At 28.8% G+C, this 25,968-nt stretch overlaps 1 protein-coding gene across 1 annotated transcript in view; it reads right to left on the bottom strand.

Moving 5' to 3' along the window:
• The window catches only part of LOC129971138 (alpha-(1,3)-fucosyltransferase C-like), a 48,671-nt gene extending 22,910 nt beyond the window's left edge, over positions 1 to 25,761 (bottom strand). Inside the window, exon 1 of the mRNA XM_056084632.1 lies at positions 25,504 to 25,761. The gene's annotated coding sequence lies outside the window, so the exon portion shown is untranslated. The remainder of the gene's footprint in view (positions 1 to 25,503) is intronic.
• Between the last annotated feature and the right edge of the window lie 207 nt (positions 25,762 to 25,968).

Genomic DNA, 25,968 nt, shown 5'->3' on the forward strand with positions numbered 1-25,968 from the left:
ATATTACTAAAAAGTAAAAGCAAACGATATTTTCTTTGATAAACATATTTTATTAATATTATTTCGTTTATTTTTTGCATGACAGCTGATAATCAATTATAAATCTTCTGGAATCTGGCAATGTTTGTAAGATACGCTATGAAGTCGAAAGAATAAACAAGCCGATGGAATTCTAAAATGCCTGGAGTATTATTTTAGTTTTAAGAATTTTAAGATGCTCTGCAAGCTATAATTTGAAGCTTAAGAAAACGGGTAGTTTTCTAGAAAGCATGCAAAAATGGATGGTAAGTTATGGTGTAAGAGATGTAAATGTTGTTCAAAATCAAGTCTGCAGAAAATTTTATTAATTAGAAAACTTCATTAAATGGAAGTTATATAAATAGGGATTCTGCTGTGTATGTTTTAATGTTACCATTATTTTTAACACGTTCTTGAGTATGAATTATTGCCTTAATTGTCATAAAAAATTCGATCTCAAGAACTGAAAGAATCTCCACGCTTTAGACCGCCCAATTCACGAACAATATCACTTTTGGAATTATTTCCTATTATTTGAAGAGGACAAAAGAGAAGTACTGAAAATTAGGATAAAATTGACACATGAAATTTGAATATGCAATATTAAGGATATCAAATTTTGGACAAAATCAGTCATCCTTAAAATTGCCTCTTTGTTCATTCGTCTATGAGTATTTGAATTTGGCAATCAAATACACAGTAGGCTAATCGTATGAAATCCCATTTATGGTTTTATTATTATAATTGTAGATTGGATAAGAGATCAAATTTGGACTAAATTTGTTAGCGGTTTGGATGTTATGTGAGAGCAATAATTCAAAAAGGAAATTTGCTAGATTGATGACCATTTTTTTTCCGTTTTTTTACTTATAAATTATAGATCTGCATAAAAATTCGTAAAAATGGATATTCAATTATCTTTACCATAAGACGCGAAACATAAAATATGTCATATAGAAGAAGCAAGTCATGGGAAATACTGCCATTGGAAACAATGTCAATGGGAAATATCCATGCTGGTTTCAATTATTATTATTTTAAGAGCTGAAAATTCAATAGCAACAACCGTCTAATCAGTGGCGGGTCCACTATTTAGACATTAGTTGTAAAAAATATTTATCAAGACATTACAATAAATAACCATATACTGCAATCTCTGGTTTCCACGCAGCTTTCTCACATATTCTCCAATAAAGTATTTTTATCTACTTCTCCCCCCCCCAGTATAAAATTGTGGATCTTGGGTAAGGACTTGAATTCCTGGCATGGCATTGGTGAACGATAGTTATATACGTCTTTGCCATGAATCGAACAATATGACTGAATCTATTGCTATATTTTGGGTGGCTTATTGGCGACCGATGGGGTCCAAAATTTGAACTAAAGTTGTAGTCATATGATAACATTCCAAAAAACAGAGACCGCTAGACAGTTAACCATTTGACGTATTCAATTAAAAATTTGATAAATATCTATATTTTAGATGTTAAACTTATGTACTGAATATTATCTCTTTGACACTTAGCATTTTGGAACTATCAAGTTCACTTGTGATCGAAAAGTCGAACAGTGTGATGTCTCTTAAGAGCAAATAATAGTCAATACCCTTTTAATACAATATGTTTTAATAAGTATTTTATTGCACACATCACAAGTACACATATACAAAAGATATAAAATTATTTCTGCATTCAATGGGCCGTTTGTTAACAGTTTTCTGAGGCCATATTCCACGAAACACATCACACACACATCGTCTTTCCAGTTAACACCACTCATCCTCACGTCACTCCATCACAGCTTCTTTCGTTCTGATCTTTTTTTCTTTTACTTTTTTTTTTTGAGTTCGTACATAGAGGACGCTAGTCAGTACAACAGACAGACTTCCATTCACTTGTGATCGAATAACTGGACAGAAAAACATTCTTAGAATGGATTTCGTTATAGATTTGATAGAAATCTAGAAATTCGGTCGTAATACTATATAACATATTTTGTTATATAGTAATACTATATAACAAAATATGTTAATATAACAAAACATGTTAATATACAGGGTGTTTATAAAGTCCCGGACCCATTTTGATGTTTAATAACTCATAAAATAATAAAGATAGATTAAAATTAATAACATAAATGGTTAAATAGACTCAAAAAGTTTCATGACCCTTGTCAATGAACTTCCACGTGTGCCCCCTTCGTCGCACGGAGAATATCAAGTCGATAGTCAATTTCACGTCAGGTAGCGACAGAGCCATTTGCGCACATTATGGCGATTAACAATGCCAGAAACATGAAAGGATGCTTCATCGGAGAACATTATGCTCTTCAGAAAATCAGCAGCATCTTCTATCCTCCTTAGCATATCTGTTGCAAAGGCCATCCTCCTAGGCCTATCGTTCGGTTCCAAAACTTGAACAATTTGAACTTTGTATGCATGCAGTCTTAATTTTTTCTTAATAACCTTGTACACCGTCGAAATTGGCATATCCAATTCTGTTGCCGCTGATCTCACAGATATTCTAGGATTGTGTAAAACTGTCTCTCTGACACGCTCAACATCAAAATCACTTGTGCAAGGATGTCTGGAACGTTTCTTATCTTCGATACTTCCAATTTCTAGAAAATTCTTTTTCCACCGCAAGATGCTGTTTTTGGATGGAGGATCTTTTTGGTAAATTCTTCTGAAATTTCTCTGCGCTTGCACTATCGATTTCATTTCTATGAACCACCATAAAATCTGTGCTTTCTCTTGTGGTGTACGCATTCTCCCTAATATCCACTCGAATAAAACATCACATACAAAAGTACTACATAGAACAAACACATCAAAAGTAAACATAACATTGCAATAGTTGTCAAAAACAAAAGAGAGAAAAATGCAATTAATAAGCAGACAATATTTAGAAAAGTACAGATATTTAGACTGGAAAATGAAATTATCTGAAAATAACCACACGTGCAGACGATATTTACAAAAGTAAAAATATTCAAACCTGAAAAGGAAAATATATGAGTTATTCCATCAATAAATGCCATAAGTGTGTTTATATCTTTATTATTTTACGAGTTATTAAACATCAAAATGGGTCCGGGACTTTATAAACACCCTGTATGTTAATATGTAACTATATACGAAATATGTAATATTATATGACGTAATACTATATAACATAGAAAGGTAGACATATTTCCAAAAATGCGTTTTCCGGAGTCATAGAAGTCTGTTCGGAAGTGAAGATTCATCAAAATGTCGAGTTTGAATTTTTCGACGATTAAAGTACTTTCTCGAAATGTGAGAAAGTAAAAAAGCTATTCTACTATAAGTAGCCTAAAATTTTTAATTCCACATATCAAATATGCTGTCTTTCGAGTTTTTTTAAATAATCAGCATAAATAATAATAGTTAAATAGTCAGCATGTTAAATTATCACCATAAATTCCTATTAGATTTGTTAATAGAAATATTATGTGAGTGTTGAAGTGCTAGTGGATAAAAGTATTAGAGTCTCACCCCCGACACATTTCCATCTACGCCCAGTCAGCTGGACAATATTCGTTCGAAAATGAATATCAAATACGATGGGCAATAAGTAATATGAAATGACAATAAGGGAACCTTTTTACTTTCCCCTGTACGAAGTATATAGAGAATACTGTAATTACCAGAAGAAGAAAAAATATTGAATTCAAGTTTTGACGAATGTCTATGTTTCATATTTCTCAAACTCCCAAAAAAGATGTTTTTGGAATTATGTTTCTCCGCCTGTGACAAGGATAACTCAAAATCGTTTTGAGCCAGACAGATGAAATCTCGTATATAATCTTTAAGTTAAATTTGTAGAATTCCTTCATATTTTGAGAGAAATCCATTCTGATTTAGGCACTCTGTGCAGATATTCGAATAATACGATGACTACAAAACGAGGAAAATCTGAATGGATAAAATTCGGCATACAAATTCAACATCTGTAGTAAAGACACCTGTCAAATTTTGAGCCAAATGAAGCAAGCGGCTGACCGTCTGTCGGTCTGCACTTTCAAAAACATGTAAACGCGATAACTCAAAAACGGAATGACCTAAACATATCCAATTTAGTATATCAATCGGTCGGCAAAAACACATCTAAATCACAAATTCTACTTTCGGATATTATTAACGGAATGCCAAGAGTTAATCGCCAAAAAACTCGCCAAGGATGACACGATGTAAATCCACTAAATACACTTATGATAGGAATATATCGTAACTACTGTAAGCGAATGCTATGCAAGGTGCTCTCTGTCTTCTCCAGGTCTGTCCAATAAAACACATGTGTTTCTGTCAAGGCAACAACAATCGGAACCAAAACTCATAACATCCAATGATAGAGACAAAAAAAAAAATCTAAAAAAAAAAAAAAAAAAATCCAACTTTGGTTGAAAGTGGAAACAAACAAACAAAAAAAAATCCACCAGTTAGGATTTTCCAAAACTGTCTCGCATACTCTCTATTAAAGGCATTACCCCCGTCCAGTTCCTAAAACTGTGGGTCATTGGTAAATACATGAATGCCACGAGTTCTCAAATTTTTACTTTCAGAATCCTGCATAAGAGAGTATAGTATTTCAGAATATAGTAAAGAAAACCACTATTTGTTTATTAATTGCATAACACAGAATTTTAATTTTTTTAAACAATTGAGTGAGAGTTTAACGTTGTTCTGTGATAACTTCTAAAATATTTTTAAAAACAAAAATAGTTTTTAAATTATTTTAAAATCTGAAAAAATATATCTTTTCAATAGCATAACTTTTTATTTCGTTTCATTTTTCTCCAATTTAATGCATTTTTAATAATATGTTTATGCAAAATTTGAAATGATATTTTATATTGTTAAAAGGAAATTCCAATTGTTTTCACTATATAAACAAACAGCGGGCTTTTATTCCATTGTTAAATGCCAAAAGATTGAAATTTCTGTTTATAAGTCGTATAGTCTGACAATGTTGTTGTAACTTTTTAATATCTGATTTTATGTCATTGTTTCTTTTTTTAAGCCCATTAAAAGATTAATTATTAAAGAAAATAAGCCTGTTATGCTTGTATTGTTTTTACTGGCTATTTTTAATTATTCACGGACAAATTTTATTCTTCCTAAATATGCTGATTGACAAGCCCACATAATAATCGGCAGATAAGAAATAAGCAACTAAGAAAGTAAACTTGCATCACCATTTAAGACAACATACAGTTAGATATTAGATAATGCAGACAATGTGATCTTCGTGCTATTTCGACATTTATTTTGATTTCATTAAGACGGTTTAAGCACAGAAAGTCTAGAATCGATGTAAGACAGGCTATTATAATGTTATTTAACTTTCTGTCTCAGTTTGAAGTTTAAAATTATTATGCTAAAAAATCAAGTTATGTCAATATCAAGTTATGAATAAAAAATTAATTAAAATCAAGTACAATCAATATTCCAAGAAAACCAATTTGTATCGGAAAAAAATAAGTTAGTTTAAAAATAAATTAAATAAAAAATATATTAGTTACAACAAGTTTGATTGTTATTTAATCTACAAAATTTAATACACATATATCTATAATTAAATGATTAATTACATATATGACTAAAATATGAAAGGAAATAAAAATCTTTAATAGAAATATTATTATAACTTAAAATTATTACACAGTTGAATAATATGGAATTATTTTATGCTTTTTTAAAATAAGTGTAAAAATTCAATATTATCATGCGATATCTTAGTTACTAAAAGAAATATTAATTTTATATAAAACGATCTCTATGAAAAACGCCCAAGCAACTTCATAGAAAATAATATTTTTATTTTAAAAAAATTCGGAAGTAAAGTAATATAAAAGTATTTAAAAATTGTTTAGTAAAATTATTGTTATTTCTGTACTAATCTTTCATTCTTAAATTTATAAACAACCTAGTTAAACATTTTTATTCATAAAGAATTTAAGAAACATTGTACCAAATTATTGTTTCCTTTAAAAGAAAAACAGCATTTTGTGATTTAAAAAATGCATTTTGTGATTTAATCGCCTATATTATTCCATTGTAGCTGACAACATTTCCTAAACAGAAGTACACTAACCCTACATTCAAATCGAATAATGCAGACGAATATATTTTTACCTCATTTGCATTGCGAGAAAACGATTCTGGTTCCATTTCTTTTATTTTCTTTGTGTTTTTCTTTCTTAACCGATAGCTGGTTTTTAGAAAAAAATTTTACGAATGAATTTCACTCATTTGTTTTATAATGTAACAATAAATTAAAAATAAATAAATAAATAAAGTTGTGGCCATTAACATTTGTATTAGTAATAAAAAGGAGATGCAAAGTAATCAAACAAGAACTTTGTTTCATTTTCAGATAAAATAACGTTATCAGTTATCGTCTAATTCAAATATTGTTTCTGAAATTAATCAAAACAAAAAATGTTTGATCTCTAATAACATTACTTTAAATAACATTTTTAAAAAACGAGAACTGTTTTTGCAATTTAAAATTGAACATAATGTAAATTTAAGATTTGATTCAATTCAATTTTTGAGTTTTTTTCTCAGTGTTCTTAAAGGAATAAATAAAAATTCTAAAATAGGAGCACTCAACCATACGAAATTGCTTCTGGAACTGGCAACTAGCTGAAATTATAAAGTTCTAAAAATATTTCTTTTTACTAGGCTCGAATTCAAATATTATATATAGTCAGAATTGTTTAGTTTTTTTCTCGTTAATTTCTCTGAAAGAGTTAATAGTATAAGAGGATTTTTTAAATTGTTTTAAATTTAAAGAGATTTACAAAAAAGAGATATTTTGGTTATATATGTATTCTCCATATCTCCTAAATAGATGGGCCAAATTCTAACAATTTTCGTACAATTATCATTTAAGACTAAGGGAAGAAAACTGCAAACTTTTCAAGATGCAAAAGCTTATTAAATATACAATTAATTAGAAATTAACCGAAATCGTTACCGTTTGTTTCGCAGTAACTTCGGAGCAAAATTATTTCACAAGAAATATTTTATCCATTTTAAAATTCAAAACTTTACTTTTTCACTTATATTAATTTCGATATCATTTAAAAAAATATTCCTTCACAAAAGAGATTTAAATTGATATCATTAACTTTTCAATATCATCAATATGTTTTTGAAATATGAGGGGATAGTAAAAATTGTTATGAATGATGGGAGAGGCAACACTCGAACGTAAATATGGATGAAATTTTAATAAATTGATAACAATAGAAGTTATCTAATATATGAATTAAATAAAACAAGCTGAAGAAATCCTCCGGCGCTATATAATAAAATAATTCCAATATGCAGCATAATTCCATATGCAGACAACACTTTATTCCACCAATATTTAATAAAACTGGACATATATTTTCTCTATAGAGTGTATCATCATCCTATCGAATAATATTCTCCAGAAGAATCTGAGGATCTCGGTTTCAAAAAGAGATAAGGCCATAATTCTGGTATTTTCGAGAACCTCCATTTTGTGCCATTGAATGGTATCGATTAAAAGCCGTTGTAATTCTCTTTATACAGCGATGATCCTAACTTGTCAGGATAATAATTCTATAGTTTTTAATAATACTTGTGTTACAAATCCATGAATAACATCAACACAAAGGTTACATTTATTTTTACAACGCTAATGAACAGACATGATCATATTCTTAAAAAAAAGAGACAAAATTAAATTAAGCATAAAAATTAACAAAAAAAAAGTTAAAGAAACCTAAATTTTAGTTTGAATGCAAGAACACGAATTACATTATCAAAGAAAATCTAAAGCAAAAACTAAACATTTCTTTTAAATATTTGAAAAATTGTTTTAAATATGATTGCGCCACATCTAATCTATTCGAATTTGTAATATTGGGGGTTACTTTATGTTTATTACTGTGCATATATTGACTCTATCACGTATAAATAAAAATATCACCACACATGTGGCAATGAAAAGACATTTTTCCCGTTCTTCTTTGATCTTTAGATTTTTTGTTTAGAAAAAAATGCATCTGTTTAAAAACAGCTGTGATCAACATGTACAAGGTCATATCTTATCGAATAAATAAATAGCAAAACAAAATGATTCGCTGATAACAATCCCGATGTATTTTAAAGATAAATCTTCGCTTATTTCTTATTCGAGAAGTTTTTGATTTTCAGACGATTTATTTCATAAATTAATAAAAAGTAACTCCCTATTTTTTCGTTGCTTTTTATTTCATTGGATTTATTTTCATTAAAAATTTAATTTAACAACATAGTATGTGCGAAAATATCAAAACCAGCGATATTCGAAAGATTCTGAACAATTTAAAATGAATGAATTATTACATTTCAAGCATTTTAAATCGAAGATGAAATGATTGTATAATTTCTTTGAATTATGATTCTCTTATAATTCTTTTGAATTTTATTTATTACTAGCCGCCTTTGGCGACCAGTCGGTTCGCCAATCTTAATGTTCGTTTAAATTTTAATAATTAAATGTTTTACGCAATTCCAACTTTAATAGATTCTTCATCAAAATATATTAAAACTTCAAATTTTAATAGTCATATAATTCACTCATAATATTATAAAGGCCTTCAGTCATAACGTGATCTGTATCTCTCTCATTTTCTGTTACCTCTCTTAGAATTTATGCTTTAAATTAAAATGGAAAGAATTAATGTGCAATTAATATAATAATATTTTTTACTGAAACAAAGCATTTTTTTATAATATGATTACTGATAACAGAGTCACTGAGCGTTTAAACTTTATGGGCACTAAAGAATATCTTTCTTAATTTATGTAATATCTCAAGAATTTGTCAACAAAATTTTCTCGGATTCATCATGAACAGATCAATTTATTAACAATGTTTCATTTTAAATGCATCAAACACTAAGAAAATAAAATGAATCGTTTAAAATAATCGGTCGAAAACAGGTTTAAAAAAACTACTTAAAAATGATGTACTTAAAACTGTAAGCATATACAAAAAAATATATATAACTGACATAAATACGATTTACTTACAAAAGCATGCAACTAACCTAAAAATAATTTAAATCATCCGTTGATAGTGGTTGTCATGACAACAATCAGAACAATGCGCATGCGTGAATTTTCTTCGCCAGTTGGATAACGCAAATGCGTGAATTTTTCTACGCCAGTTGGGGTAACGCTATGCAGATTATACATTTTTAATTTCCTTTATTCTGTGTTATTTTAATTCAAAAGTACTTCAGAATGAATCTGAAACATGGATTAATTAACAATGTTTAATTTTAGATGCATAAAACATTAAGAAAATAAACAGAATCGTTTGAAATAATCCGCCGAAAAATGTTAACCCTAGCCTTATTACTGTTGGGAGAAAAAAAAGCTGAATTCTTACTCATTTGGCGGTGGAGAAAATGGAAGATTTTTTTGGCGGGAAAGTTGGCGGTAGGGAAAATGGAAGATTCTTTTGGCGGGAAAGTTAGTTTTTAATTAATAATTAAAATTCTAATTAAAAATTCAAAAAAAGGGACCCCAGGTGCACATTCCCGACCTCTAAGGTATACATGTACCAAATTTGGTAGCTGTATGTCAAATGACCTGGCCTGTCGAGCGCCAACACACACACACACACACATTGAGGTTTATTATAAGTATATAGATTATTTTATATTAAAAAGGAAAACGATTAATTTTGTGTTGCTTAATACAAAAATCTAATAATAAAGAATAACTTTAATAAAATTAGAAAAAATTTTGTAACAGAGGTCTGCCAGAGATTTTTAACAAATTCCAAATTATTTGTCAGATATTAATTAGTTGAATATAATTTTTCAAGGATAAGAAAAAATATTAATATATATGACATATATAGATAGTGTAAAAAATAGAAAAACGTTTTTAACATTACATATAATAAAATTTCATTTCGACAACAAATTATCAAAATAAACACAATTAATATTTTTTTCATTTTAATTTCAGATATAATGATTGTTTTTCTTTCGTTCCTGTTCTTTAATTAATTATTACCATTTTGATAATTTTTAGAGCACAATATTTCTATAGTACTGCTATCTTTTTAATAATATCAGCATATTGAGCACCTAGTTTTGATTTTAAAGTTCAAAACAAAACCGTTAAATAATCAAAATACAATTAATATCATTTCACAAAGTGAAAATCAAAACATTACGAAAGCTGAAATTAAAACAACTTCGTTACGTAATGAAGTCACGTGATATTTATCAAACTGCGCAGCGTCAGCTTAGTTTTGGGATTCTTTGCACATTTTACATTTGTTACTTCAAATAATGACATACGCTGTGATGCTTTTACCGTGCAAATGTAAGCCAGGTGAAATAACTGTTTTACATTCTGAAGAATGAAATAAAATCGTAAATTGTACAAAATAATGAAAATCAAACAAATTTTTTTATTCTCATTTCGATTTCTTTCAGTAACGGTACAAAATTTTTAGAAACGCATACATTTATAGCAAAAAAATTAATCGCTACTCACCAAAATAAATTTTTAACGAATTTCACGCTTCGTATAGAACTTAGAAACATCTGCTCATTTTTCTGTTCTGGGTACTTTTTTTCCTTTTCAGTGATTTCAATCAATTCATGATTCAATTTCGTGATTCCAGTCTAAACAATAAAACTGCTATTCAAAGTTCAAAAACATAACTTTCATGTTGATGTTACTTTTAAGTGAATTTTTAAAAAAAATCATAAGTAACTGCATTTGTTTTAAAGGAATTAGTTTGAATTAGCAAACTGATAGTATAAAAAAAATACTAATTGGAATTGAGAATGAAAATTATAAAACTCACTTTGATAAATTTCTGTTAAATTACAGTATTTAGAGAGCCAGTCATTGATTTCAGAAATCTTGTATTGCCTTTCTATTTCTGAAGATTTTTCCTTTATAAATGAATTTAAACCAAGATCAAATATTCTGAAATAAAAAAACTCGTCTCAAATCAGACAGGTAGGGTGAAATAAAATGTAGACATGATTTTTTTTCCCATCCGTTCTTGTTTCGAAATAAATTTTTTTTTTTTTTTTTTCACACTGAAATATTTTTTCAAAGCTCCTAAACATAATATATGTGTAGCAACGACACGTTTCTAAGAAAATAATTTACTTCTTTAGTTCTTGTAAAAAAATTTGAGACTACATTTTTCTGTCTGTTGGTGGTTCTGTTAGTTTGTGAACATGAACATTCTATAAAGAAACTGGCTAGACTAATAAATTTAATAACTGGTGTTGACATCAAAATTACAGAAACATAACTAGGGATGAAATTCCTTGTCGGAAAATTGGTCCGTCTGAAATCATGAAAATGCTATAACTATAAAATACTAAATGTTATTTTAATAAAATTCAGTATACGGTTTTGTCATCATCATGGTTTTATCAATTTTAGGACAAATCCCAAAAATTACAGCCTAAAAAGTTCTTCCACATAAGAATAAAAAGAATCAAATTCATTTTCCACTTTCTTTTCTGGCTCTTAAAAAAACCGGTTACTTTTAACGCTGTTGGGGTAAAAGATATTTTGAAGAGATAAACATTCATTTTTAGAAACTCCAACTAAATCAAACGATTGTTTTTCTTAATACCAAGAATAGAATTCACATCTGCTGTATCTCCAAACACCGAGTGGTCGTTCGTTGCTAAGTGATTGTTTCCACTTCCTTTCGATGGAAACGAAAATCATCACCGAAATTTCAGCCTAGTAGAAGTTTAATTATATTTTTCTTAAGCTAGTTTATTTTCTTAAGTTTATGAGAAAGGCTTTTTTCCCCTCTTTTTGCTTTCTCTTAAAAACTAAATTCAATTTCTAAGTACAATTCTGTATTTCCACACACAGATATGCTGTTATTAATTTATCACTTGATTTCTTATTTTTAATTAAATAATCTGGCGCCAAAATATTCTCGAGAATATCGTTTGGTTCTTTTTTATGTTATAATTTTTTTAATGTTTTAATTATGGTACTCTTGTAATAAGCCATTTCTGTTTAAGCTGTAAAGAGTTTTGTATATTATTCGTAAGAATATCATTTGGTGTTTTCGATTTTTTTTAATGTTTAATTATTGCTCTTTAATTATTGCTCAATAGGCAACTTATGTTTATTCTGTAACAACATTCATATCTTTATAACAGCACTTTTATGACTTAACCACCTTAAAATCGGTTTCTAGAATCAAGCTATTGAGATAAAAAATTTTAAAAAGGGCAGAAGTATAATGATATTAACAATGATAGCGAATAATTATTATTAACTTTCTCTCAAAATAAATCTGAGAGATGAAATTTCTATATTTTTAAAATTATAATATTTATAAAGTGGATATTGTATACAAATTATGTGGTGCAATCGTTTTTTGTTAGTAGAAACTTATTAAAATGGGGGGGTATCAAAATTTTAATTAGATTTCTTTAATTTAAATTAATCAAACATTTTCCATTTTTCCATAGTAAATTAAGATTATATTGTCCTAAAATGTCTTTTAAAAAATTCAAATTTTTTGCTATTTGCCAAAATTTACAAAATAAACTCTACAATGTATTAATTTTATTTCGAAACAAATTCATTTCTATAAATTAAACATTTTGTGCGCGATTTATAGTACAACTGAGATGCAACAGATTTTCTTTTCATTCATTTGCTCAATAGTTTAATTGTCGAATTACTAATCGGCTTTAATTTAAAAAATGAGTTAATTTACGATAAGTATGATAAAATAAATCATATTTATCTAATATTTTCTAACCTATTTAAAATAAGGAATGAAAATTTTATTACTTCAAAATGGCAATGAGTACGATATGTAAAAATAAAAGCTCGTATTTCCTTCATTTTTAAAACTGCAATAAAACAAAATCTTACAGCTTAATTTGGTTGATTTAATTCGCTCAAACATTCGATGGAACAGTTTACATGGCTACAACAATCAAAACATTTTTCTCTTTCAGTTTATCTGCAAATTGAAATTTCATATACAGGGTGTTTATAAAGTCCCGGACCCATTTTGATGTTTAATAACTCATAAAATAATAAAGATAGATTTAAATTAATAACATAAATGGTTAAATAGACTCAAAAAGTTTCATGACCCTTGTCAATGAACTTCCACGTGTGCCCCCTTCGTCGCACGGAGAATATCAAGTCGATAGTCAATTTCACGCCAGGTAGCGACAAGCATGTCGGCATCCACAGAGCCATTTGCGCACATTATGGCGATTAACAATGCCAGAAACATGAAAGGATGCTTCATCGGAGAACATTATGCTCTTCAGAAAATCAGAAGCATCTACTATCCTCCTTAGCATATCTGTTGCAAAGGCCATCCTCCTAGGTCTATCGTTCGGTTCCAAAACTTGAACAATTTGAACTTTGTATGCATGCAGTCTTAATTTTTTCTTAATAACCTTGTACACTGTCGAAATTGGCATATCCAATTCTGTTGCCGCTGATCTCACAGATATTCTAGGATTGTGTAAAAATGTCTCTCTGACTCAACATCAAAATCACTTGTGCAAGGTCGTCTGGAACGTTTCTTATCTTCGATACTTCCAATTTCTAGAAAATTCTTTTTCCACCGCAAGGTGCTGTTTTTGGATGGAGGATCTTTTTGGTAAATTCTTCTGAAATTTCTCTGTGCTTGCACTATCGATTTCATTTCTATGAACCACCATAAAATCTGTGCGTTCTCTTGTGGTGTATGCATTCTCCTTAATATCCGCTCGAATAAAACATCACATACAAAAGTACTACATAGAACAAACACATCAAAAGTAAACATAACATTGCAATAGTTGACAAAAACAAAAGAGAGAAAAATGCAATTAATAAGCAGACAATATTTAGAAAAGTACAGATATTTAGACTGGAAAATGAAATTATCTGAAATTAACCACACGCGCAGACGATATTTACAAAAGTAAAAATATTCAAACCTGAAAAGGAAAATATATGAGTTATTCCATCAATCAATGTCATAAGTGTGTTTATATCTTTATTATTTTATGAGTTATTAAACATCAAAATGGGTCCGGGACTTTATAAACACCCTGTATTTAAGTCCCGATATTGAAGATAAATGATTTATTCTTTCTCTTATACGAAGTAAAGAGGAAATATAGTAATATTCAAAAAATTCGAACTCCAGATTTTGGCGAGTCTCCACGCTTCAGAACTCCCTCAGTTTTAAAAACACATTTTTCGCATTACGACTCTCCTTAAATACGATAAATCAAAAAAGATGTAGAAAAATTTGGTATGTGAATTTATGACCAAATTTGTAGAATTTGTGAAATCCATTTAAAAAAAGTCTATTTGTCTTGTTGTTCGATTACAAATGAACTAGTAATTCCTAAACGGAAATAGTTGGATGGATAATATTTGATACATGGGTTGAGCATTTAAAATATAGATAATAAACCAATTTTGATCAAAATCTGTCAAAGGACTGATTGTCTGTCGTTCTTTCTTTTAGCATGCATATGAACATATAAACAGAATGACTTCACGCAATTAAATTCGATATGTTATCTATAATTGGCTACAATTGTTTTTCCGCGTTAAACTTTGATTTTACTCTGGCGGCAAATAAAGCGTCCAAAATATAGATAATAAAGCGTCCAAAATAGATTAAATGTTAGATTCATGCCAAAAATTTGTATTTCACAGATATTATTCGCTAATGCCAATCAATGCATTTGAGACCTTTCCCAACATCCATAATTCTATTCGTTATGTGAGGTTAAGACCTTAATTCAAAAGTATACGATAACGCTTCGGGGCTAGCACTCCTGCTGGTTTGAGACAGCATTTCATAAATTAAAACTCATGGCTATTGCCAAAGCAAACATGAGCGTTTTATAAAAACATAAATTAATGAGAATTATTTATTAAATAAACACAGCGGACAACTTTTCCTTTTCCATAAAATTTAACATAAGGACTGAAGATTTCATTGCTTCAGAATGGCAACAGTATCATAACTCAGCGGAAATATTCTTCTCTGAAATTTCTTATATACTAATACAATTTTGCACATATTCTGCTTCATAGTACAGTGTAGGAAACTGCATATGGATTTTCGGAATAAGCAGCGGAGATCTGCAATGTTGGCGACAAGAACACTTCTTAAATTTGATTTCATTTGAACTTCGGAACATCGAGTTCACATACTAGGCATACCTGACAAAACGTAATCCATTCGGTAGATATCGCATGATAAAGTTTTGATCCAGTCTCAACAGTTGGATCGTTACTTTGTGCTCATAGTTTAGCAATTAGAATATTGTATGCTTATTGTTAAATTATAACTTAAAACGATACTTTCATTTGGTGCTGATTTAGAAAGGATGGGCAAAATGCTTGAATTCAAGTTTCTTAACTCTCGGGCATGACAGTTTAATGGAAGAAAAGTGGATTTGAAACGATATTACAAATTGGCTGCGCTTTGTAAAATTTCAATAATGCATAGAAAGTATTGAAACTTAGTTAAAAATAAATAAGAAAAAAAGGAGGAATAGTAAATTTTACTTAATGAAATGAATCAGCAAAAATCGGAATACAGAGTCGTGTTGATCTGATGAAAGCACAAACTGTTGACGGCCTTTTCGTAGTTGAGTCGTTGGGGTCCCCTGATGTTCCTGAGGTGTGTGGAATCAGAGCTCTCAATTTCTTTCATTTCGATATTGTCAAATGTAAATGCTGGCTGCAGATGAAATTAAAAGCCTCAAGGTAGGTAGGTAGGTATAGTGAGGTTTATTGGCACAGGGTCCAATTTAGGACAAGCTACGCCATCCACAAGGATATTTAAATAGTTCCATTATAAAAGTGTAAAAGGTGTAAATAAAACACGGATACATTGTAAAACGTCAAAAGTTTAGAAAGTCTGGCAAAGTTTTGGCACAAGAATAAAAATAAATCTCAAATTTTAAATGCTATGAAAGAAACCAATGGCTTTTAAAAAGTCAAAAAGTTTTGAGTGAGGTTTCTCACCCACCAGGTCCTGTAAATTTAAAATGGGCGAATGAAAGTGAGTTAAACGATCTGAAGTAAAATTAGGACATTGAGTAAGAATATGTGCAATGGAATTAATTGATCACTCCACAATTTGTACAATGAGTAGCTCGTTCACCAAACAGCAAATGTCTATGCGTATACCGTGTGGGTCCGATTCGTAGACGAATTAATTTTACATCTGCGCGTCGGTTTGGTAAAACTGACCACATATTTATTTTTGGTTGAATAGCACTTAGTTTGTTATCAGCTTGCCTGTCCCAAACTTCTTGCCACTTTTCATAGATATACCGTTTGATATAACTCGATACATCACAAAAGGGAACACGGAAATTGAAAGGTTCTGAAGCTAATTTTGCAGCTTGATCTGCAAGCTCATTGCCATGGATTCCAACATGACTCGGTACCCAACAGAAAATTACGTCGAAATCTCTGTTGACCAGCATTGATAGTCGTTCCATGATTTGTGCAACAATCGGATAAAAGCATCAAGGATGAGAAGTGTTATTTGGTAGAATAAGATATAATTCAACAAATTTGGTTAACATGACGAAATTAATGCTATTAATATCGAAGGCAGACATTGTTGTAGAAGGCTAGTATATGATTTAAATCATTCTATATGATATACTTAAATGCCCTAAGGTGGCTTTGACCAACAGAAAATTCCACATTTTCTATTTATCTCACAAAGAACTGTAAGGGAATAAACCCATCTTCGTATGATTGCTTCTATAAACATAATTTTAGTTTAAAATTTGTTTTTTTTTCTTTCATATTTAAACATTTTTTAATATAAAATTCAATTTTATATATAATATTTAAAAAAAAAATACTTCTTTCTTACTCAATCCAATGAAGCTTTATTGCTTCAAATACTTAAGAAAGCAATTCTCTAACGAAAGAAAAATCCAACAACTTCCATAGCAAATTGCCCAAGAACTTCCTCAATTGAAAACACAATTGTAAATGAGATAATGGACGTTTAAAATGCTCGTTTCGCTCGTTTTATTCAATGGCGTGGCGCAATCGTCTTTTCTTGACAAACATAACTCTTTTTTATATATAAACTAGCCTTGAAACTTACCACATGATTTTATAAATGGCATATTTGAAAAAAAAGAAGTGTTATGTTGTGTTTTTCTTATCTTTTGAACTCTAAAATACGAAAATATCAATTTTCAAGATATTCGAGATATGTTTCTTGGGAATGGATAAAACATTTCATCTTGTCTCCGAGGGAGATATGAAGAAAGAACATACTTTGTTGGTCAAAAACTTCGATGCTGAAGTGCTGAAGAATTCTCATATTTTAAAACTTCCCGTGTTTGAAAAAAAAAATGAAAATATGTATGTTCATTTACGAACAAATTAACGAAAAAAATGTTACACCATGATTACATGATAAATTTTGTTTGATCCTTTCGCCAAAAATGTGAAAATGCTTCAAATTTTTGTATGAAACTACGGGAAATCCATTCACGTGAAGGTATATGTGAACCCTGTAACTTTGAAACCCAATGAGCTAGAAAAATTTGTCAGGTAATTTTGACAAATATTTTCATGATATGACGAAGATCATCACAAAACGCGCCGTAATTTATATGATGTATACAGGAAAGCAAAAGAGGGAACAATCGCAAATTTAAAGTTTTGTGCAAAGTCGAAGTTTCAAATTACCTAAGTCGAAATGTGAATCTAATCAATCAGAAAACTTATCAGATTGTTGATAATCTACGGGAAATTCCTTCTATGGGAAATCTATAGATCTACGATCAATCCATTCAGTGTATTGACCAGGTGTATGTGAATTCAGTAACTCTGAAAACAACACAGCTGAAAAAAATTTATCAGGTTATTTTTGATAAATATCTTTATGATATGACGAAGCTCATCGCAATTTATATACATACGAGAAAACAAAAGAAGAGAAACATCCAAAGTTTAAGTTCGGTCCAAATTCTATGTTTTAAAATTACCTAAGCCGACATGTGAATCTAATAAAAAACTTATCAGATTGCTGATAATCTACGGAAATCGATTCTATGGGAAATCCATTCAATGTATTCACCAGGTGTATGTGAATTCGGTAATTCTGAAACCTAATAAGCTAGAAAAATTTATCGGGTAATTTTGAAAAATATCTACATGATATGATGAAGCTCATCACAAAACGTACCGCAATTTATATACATACGAGAAAACAAAAGAAGAAACACTCCCAAATTTTAAGTTTGGTCCAAATTCTAAGTTTTAAAATTACCTAAGCCGACATGTGAATCTAATCAAAAACTTATCAGATTTTTGATCATCTACGGAAATCGATTCTATGGGAAATCCATTCAATGTATACACCAGGTGTATGTGAATTCGGTAATTCTGAAACCTAATGAGCTATAAATATTTATCGGGTAATTTTGAAAAATATCTTCATAATATGATGAAGCTCATCACAAAACGTACCACAATTTATATACATACGAGAAGGCAAAAGAGGAAACATTCCCAAACTTTTTTTTCCAAATTCGAAGTTTCAAAATTACCTAAACCGAAATGTGAATTAATTAATTTGATGTAAAATTCTGTTCACTCCATCAGAAGAGTTTTTTTTTTAATCTTTTCGTATATGAAGTACATACAAGAAAATTATTGTAATCATAAACTATTGGGAGTATCTCCCTTCAACTTTCTTATACATTTTGATAATTTTGAGCCTTCTACTCACCTTCTATCTTTTTCTGCATGCACTGAACGTATAGCGAGGATCGAAATAATGCAGAGAGAAGACAGCAAACCCTCGAAAGTCATGACAGTTAGCAAGCGTGAGTTCTTCCAATAAGCTTCAACGTGTAGTGACACTATATGGCGCGTTTTGTGTTTCCCAACATAAAGAAGAAAGCAGGGTATGCATTTTGGACATACATTCCATTTATTGGATCCAATATTTGCCATACCTCTAATGTTAACCACAAAACTATATACTAACTTTTAGGTGTCTAAGGTGTTGGTTTTTGAGTTACAACGTTTACATGCACGCAAATACATGTATTAGTAGATTATATCTCTTTTGACAGATTATAATCAAAAGTTTTATATACAGTTATGATTTTAATGATGAATGTATAAGCAGAATTTCATCCATTTAGTTCTTTGAGTTTTTAAATGTGGATAAGTTCATACAGACAACTAAAAGGACAAGAAGAAATATCTAGACCTTATTTTGGTAAAACTCAATAGATTTGGTTCTAATACTGTGTAACAAATTTCATCGCGCTAGCTCAGTTTTTTTTCCAGTTATTTCATTGTTCACAAACAGATAAAATCGATAATGTGTTTCTCCAAACTGAGATACATACGTCAAAATCTGGATAGATTATAAATTCATTTCAAAGCATATTTCGTGAATGAGAAAGTTGAAAAATTAAAATGCTTTCATGATTATGAGAAAACTCGAAAATTTTATTATTTCTAAATTACTTTCGAAGTTATAAAAACTATTTTCGAAGTTACTTCTATGTTCAATTCGAGTTTATGTGAATAGGATACCTCAGAAGCGATAAGAGGGAAGCTGGAATTCGTCCATTGAACAAAAAAATGTAAATTTGCAAAACGTTTAAGATGTAATACATTAATAAGAAGAAGTACTTTCACTAGTTCAAACTCTTTTTTAACATGATAACGCTCCACGTTTGATATAAGCAACGAAAGGTCTTTTCAAAACTTCCTTGCATACTTACTCTCTAATAAATGTAACCTTCTTTTTGCAAGCTTTCTAGAAAACTATCCGTTTTCTTAATCGTCAAACTATTGCTTGCAGAGCATATTAAATTCTTAAAACTAAAATAATACTCCGAGCATTTTAGAATTCCATCGGCTTGTTTATTCTTTTAACTTAACAGTATATATTACAAATATTGTCAGATTGCACAAGGTTTACAATTGATCATCAGCTATTATACAAAAAATAAACGAAATAATATTTACAAAGTATGTTTATCAAAGAAAAAATCGTTTGCTTTTACTTTTTAATAATATTTTAATTAAGTAAAAATAGTAACAGTTATAAAATGTCTGAAAAGAAATCGTCTGCTAAATGGCTATTAACAGATTTCGATTATGATGTTTACCGAACACTTCTCGATTAAAATTACAGAATTTAGGCAAGACCATGAGCGATATTAATTTATTAATTGCTAACATACGTTAAATACACAAATACCAGGAAACGGAATATGAATTTTGGACAATTATAGTCACAAGATCGCATAGCAAATTTCATTTATTTAAGCCGATAAGTTTTTTGAATTATTGAATTCACATGCGTGCTCCAAAGTACGGAAAGACAGCCGGTCTCACACCAAGATGTATTTGGTTCATTTGACACCCAGATGAGGCATTTAAAATATATATCGGTTTGACACCGATATATATTTTAAATGCCTCATCTGGGTGTCAAATTTTACCCATCAAGCTTTCATCGTTTTGTAAATATCGTGCTTACTTACATTCGGAGAGACTTCTTAGGGATTTATTTTGTTTAAAATTTGATAGAAATCTACAAATTTGGCGTAAAGACTGTATATTAAATAATATCCAGAGAGTTTTTGCAGCTATCATGTTCACAGACAGACAAATATAATTCCAAAAATGTAATTCGAATTGAACGGATCTGAAATGTAGAGATTCGTCAAAATTTTCAGTTCGAATTATATGACAATTACAATTACTTTCTCTTCTCTTTGTACTTCGTAAACGAAAAAGCAACAATTGTTCAAAACACTCTACACAAATATATAGTTACCAAGTATGGCAGTTAAATATTTTTTGAATAGAATGTGTTAATAAGGAATAAGCTTTTCAAAATCCTGATTATATTTTCAATTAATTAAAGATTAATCAAAACTTGAACGTTTTTCCTCAGTAACATTTGATTATACCAAAGAATTATCCTTCCTTTGTTTCCAATTCCATTTTCGCACAATTGTTTTTTTATTAAATGCTTCAAAATATTATTTTGCCTTTTCATTTTTATTTCCTGCGTTTATACAGATGAGAATAACGACGATATTAAATAGTTTATAATTTAATAGTTGCTTATTTAAAACGCAAATTTTTTTTAAACACCAAATGAGACATATGTATCTAGCCTAAAACAGTATCATGATACAATGTTTTCGATAATTTCGATTTTCCTTTTACTTTTTTTTCACTTATTTATTTGTATTTTTTATTATTATTTTGTAAGCAGAATCTCTTAAAAAAAGAGTTATATTTGTTTCAGCCATTCCGTTTATATTGAATGAAAATACCACATTCACATTTCAGTATTTATTAACATTATTTTTATTAAAACTAACATAATTTACATGCATGTTGCCCTCGATTCCCAAGGAATCAAATATATAACCGCTACTCTGTTTTTTCGTGTGTTTACGCTCTTTATAACGACAATATAAAATTTATTTCTTTGTGAGCAAGTATTCATCGCTATAGAAAACTGGAATTTTTAAATGCAAATATTAGAGGAAAATATATCGTCTGGCATTATTATTAGATAATTTTTTTATTAATTTTAGACAGTAAAATATCGTTTGCGTTAACAATTACGGTAGACAATTAATAGAGGAAAGCATCAAAGTCAAGAAATAAAATAAATCATTAGTGGAGAAGCTTATAAGGGATACATATAAAGAATTTTATGGGTATCATTTGAGAACTATTGAGTATATAATGTCCAAATTAAATCATTCATAATAATAATTTTTAACAGATATATAAAAAAAAATACAAAATAGAATACTCTTTTTTTTTCAATACTCATTAATTAATAGAATCTGAACTCTGAGAATGTCGATGTTGAATATCTTAATACGCTCATGACATTGGAAAATATAAAAATTAAGAAAGCCATAATTAAAAAAAAAAAACTTTAGTAGGAAAGATAATTTTGGATACAAGAAATGGAGTTTTACTGATATTAATGGAGAACTGTCAAATGGAGAACACTTCAAAAAAAAAAAAAAAAAAAGGATGGCCACACTATTTAGCTGACTTTCTTATGCGAAAATATAAAAATACAAAAGAGCGCACTTTTTCACTTACTCTTGTACGAAATATAGATAAAGTATTGTAATCGTCAAACAAACTCGAACTCGAGATTTCCGAGAATATCCACATTTTCATACATCCCTGGATACGAAACACATATTTTTAGCATTATGTCTGTCTGACTGTGACAAATATAACTCAAAAATACTTTGAGCTAGACAGATGAAATTTGGTATAAGATCTTTATATCGAACTTGTAAATTTTTATCAGATTTTGAGCAAACTCCATTCAGAGGAAATTTCTCGATCGGCCTATTCGAATATAAATTAACACGATAACTACAAAACGAAGAGAGCTAGATGGATTAAAATTGGTACACAGATTTGGAATCTATAATGTAGATACCTATCAGATTTTGAGCCAATTTTCGAATATTATTTTTATGGCAGGGTTTAATCGGTAAAAATCTTCGTCAATGAACGACAGATTCACTAAAAATTAACTCCCATGTGTACTGTGAGACATTCCGAAAACTACGCAGGCCCATCAAGAACAAAAGACCGCGGACGCTGTGGATATAAATGACATGTTTTTATTTATACCCACAGCGTCGTTTCGTACCTTTTCATTTAAAATCCCCTTATATATTAGAGAATGTACGAAAAAAGTATTAGGCATAGCACTCCTATTGCGTTTTTTTCAGAAAATGTCAATTTTGAATATTCTGATGAGTTGTAATATACTGATTTCTTTTTTTGTGTCTATAGAATTTTGAAATTCTTTAACAATGTGTTTTATTAATATTGTGAAATTGAAATCACTTAGGGATATCGCGCATATCATAACATTTTACACGGGAATAATTTCAAAATGTCATTTACTTTAATGATACCTTTTACTGAAAGATACTTTTTTTTATTAAAGAGACATATTTTAATACGACAAGAATTCCATCATTTCCAAAACTGCTCCCAAATGTTACATAATTAAGATGAAATTTAAAATTAATAATATTTTGTTTCCTGTTACTCAAAAATATCTTTATTCTTTTAAAACTTAATCACAGATAATTATTTCCCTTTTTTTTTTTTTTTTTTTTTTTTTTTTTTTGCTAAATTTTATTAATAATTGTAATTCTGCTTCTTCGTCGAGTCGAATTTCTTGCGTCTTTACAAAATGTTCCATAGACAGTGTCAACTGGAGTTGACATTACGAAGAATCAACGCAATATATCAATGCGCTAAATTAAATAGTTCTTAATATGACCCAAATGAATTTTGTTTTTAACTCCAATTAGATCGATATTTTGCATGCGGAAACTCCATGTTATGAAATTTATTTCATTTCTTTAATTTATTTCTTTAGTTGTATGACACATTATCAAAACGTGTTATGTCACAATCTGTGAATGCGTCGGTTCATTGCTTTGAATGTATTTTTATTTTCTATGTCAGTTCCAATTGTCATTCCTCATATTCTTTAGAAATTGTATAATCTCAAGAAATATATATAAGTTTACGCAAATATACTCAGGCATGGCAATAAGTTTAAAGAACTTTTATATTTATTGATGTCTTGCAGTAAGTACTTTTTAGCAAATAAAACGTGATGTCTAAACTCAAAGAAAATAAAAATATACTAGCAACGCATTTATTCCATTAGTATTACAAAATGCTTTTATTTAATTCAACTTGTTTTATTTTGTAAAGATGGAATTTTTTAAATTAAATTTTAACTTTCTACCTGAAGTGCTAGAGTTTTGAAATTCTGTACATTTTTGTGTGTTCTCAAAGCAATATGCTATTTTAATAATTTCAGATTTAAATAAACAGATTATCCTATAATTTAATAAGATTTCGTTTCCATTTAAGAGAATCACCTGTATATGAACTGGAAAAAAAATTTTGATTTCAAAATCTTTATAATAATGAACGTTTATAATAATGAATCATAAATTAGACTTAAATTAAATAATATGTTTTAAACATTCCACTTTTTATTACATTAATAAGAAGTATTTTTATTGAATTTTCAATACTCTAGGCATTTATTTTCTTTCTATAGCGACCGACATAAAAAAAAATTGATATTTTTAACTTCTAAAAAGTAAAAAATAAGTATATCCTATTCTATTAATTCATTTTATGATCCCATTTGTAAAACAAAGGGAAAATCTGTCTCTTATCTGTTTCAAAAATAACAACCGAATAAACGTTATGCAATCACTTTGAAACATAAAAATTAAAATTAGTTTTAAAATAAATAAAGCTGATCAACATCATAGTCGTTACTTACAGAAACAAATGAAAATAAATTAAACGATGCATAAAATTAAATTTGATGCCAATTTATTATTAAAAAATAAACATTCTGAAACTTAATGTGGAAATTTAAATAGTACAAAAACTTTAATTAGTAAAAAATAATACATTTATCACAATGAATAATATAATTCGTTAATTAATATTAATTACGTAAAAATAATCAAAATGAAACCTTAAAATAAAATAACAGAAAACATTTTAGTGAAATTGTTACGAAAATAGCAGAATTAAAAAAAGGATTGCCGAAATTTATATTCTTTCAGACAAATAAAATTATATTTTATTATATATCCATAACATAGAAAGAATAAATATGAAAAAAAGTCATTTTATATAAAATTTATTTTAAAATCTAATAAAGAAAAAAAAATTTCGGCAATCCTTTTTTTAAAATATTTTTTTTAATACATGAAATAAATATTTAAGAACAATTTCTAAAACAAGCATATATAGAAAGATTTAGATATGCATTTATTTTGCATCGTTTAGTTTTATATAAAAATATTGAATTAAAACTTTATTTATATTCATTTCTTTGTAACAGAATTTGTGTTATCTTTATCCAGTTATTTAATCAACATTCTTCAAATTTATTACTCCAGAAATTTATTACTCGAATTATATTTAAATAATATATTTATATCTATTTATTTCTCGCATTACATAAAATAATTTACTCGCATAATATTTTAATTTATCTAAATTTCCCAAAGCAATTCTAATTGATCGTTTTTAAAGCAAATAAAATAATAATATTTATTTATGAAATACCTATTTTTATCCAAGCATACATTATTTTACAGCAATTTATTTATTCATAAAAAAATTATTTCATTAAGTTCTATCGAAATATGATTTATGTTCATTTCTTTGTACCGAATAAATGTTTTCGTGCTGAATTATTTAACTAAATTGCACCATGTACAAGCGAAACAAAAATATAGAGTAATTATCCGAGTAATTTTCAACAAGTAATTTTCTAAATGGTTCGTTTCCAAAAAGATATGAAATAAAAATATTATTACCTTATTTTCTCCATTCCTGTTTTATCCAAATGCAGCTTTTCTTTTTATTCATTGCCGAATAACTAAGTAATGTTCTACTTAAGAACAATTAAATCACTGTTCGTCAAGAACAGATCATCACGTTAATAAGATAACTTTTTATCAACGAATCACTTAACATTCGCTGACAAGAATTCGAACCCGAACACTATCGTTAGAACACGGACGCTGCTTCGTGCTCTGACAGCAGCTACAAAAGAAATAATTGTGTTAAAAATCCCCACATTCAACACCCGGGATATCACGCAGACCACGTGACGCGTTTTAGAAGGAAACTCTGGAAAAGGGGACAAGCAGACCGTTCGCGCTCTCTCGGCCAAAGTAAATCGCCAATTAGCGGGTGGGAATCATGTGACGCAACAGGTTTACGGAGATTATTGTTCTTTTTTTATTTTATTATTATTCTAGAATGTCCACAACGCACGT

Source organism: Argiope bruennichi, chromosome 6 (assembly GCF_947563725.1).
Source record: "Argiope bruennichi chromosome 6, qqArgBrue1.1, whole genome shotgun sequence".
NCBI lineage: Eukaryota > Metazoa > Arthropoda > Arachnida > Araneae > Araneidae > Argiope > Argiope bruennichi.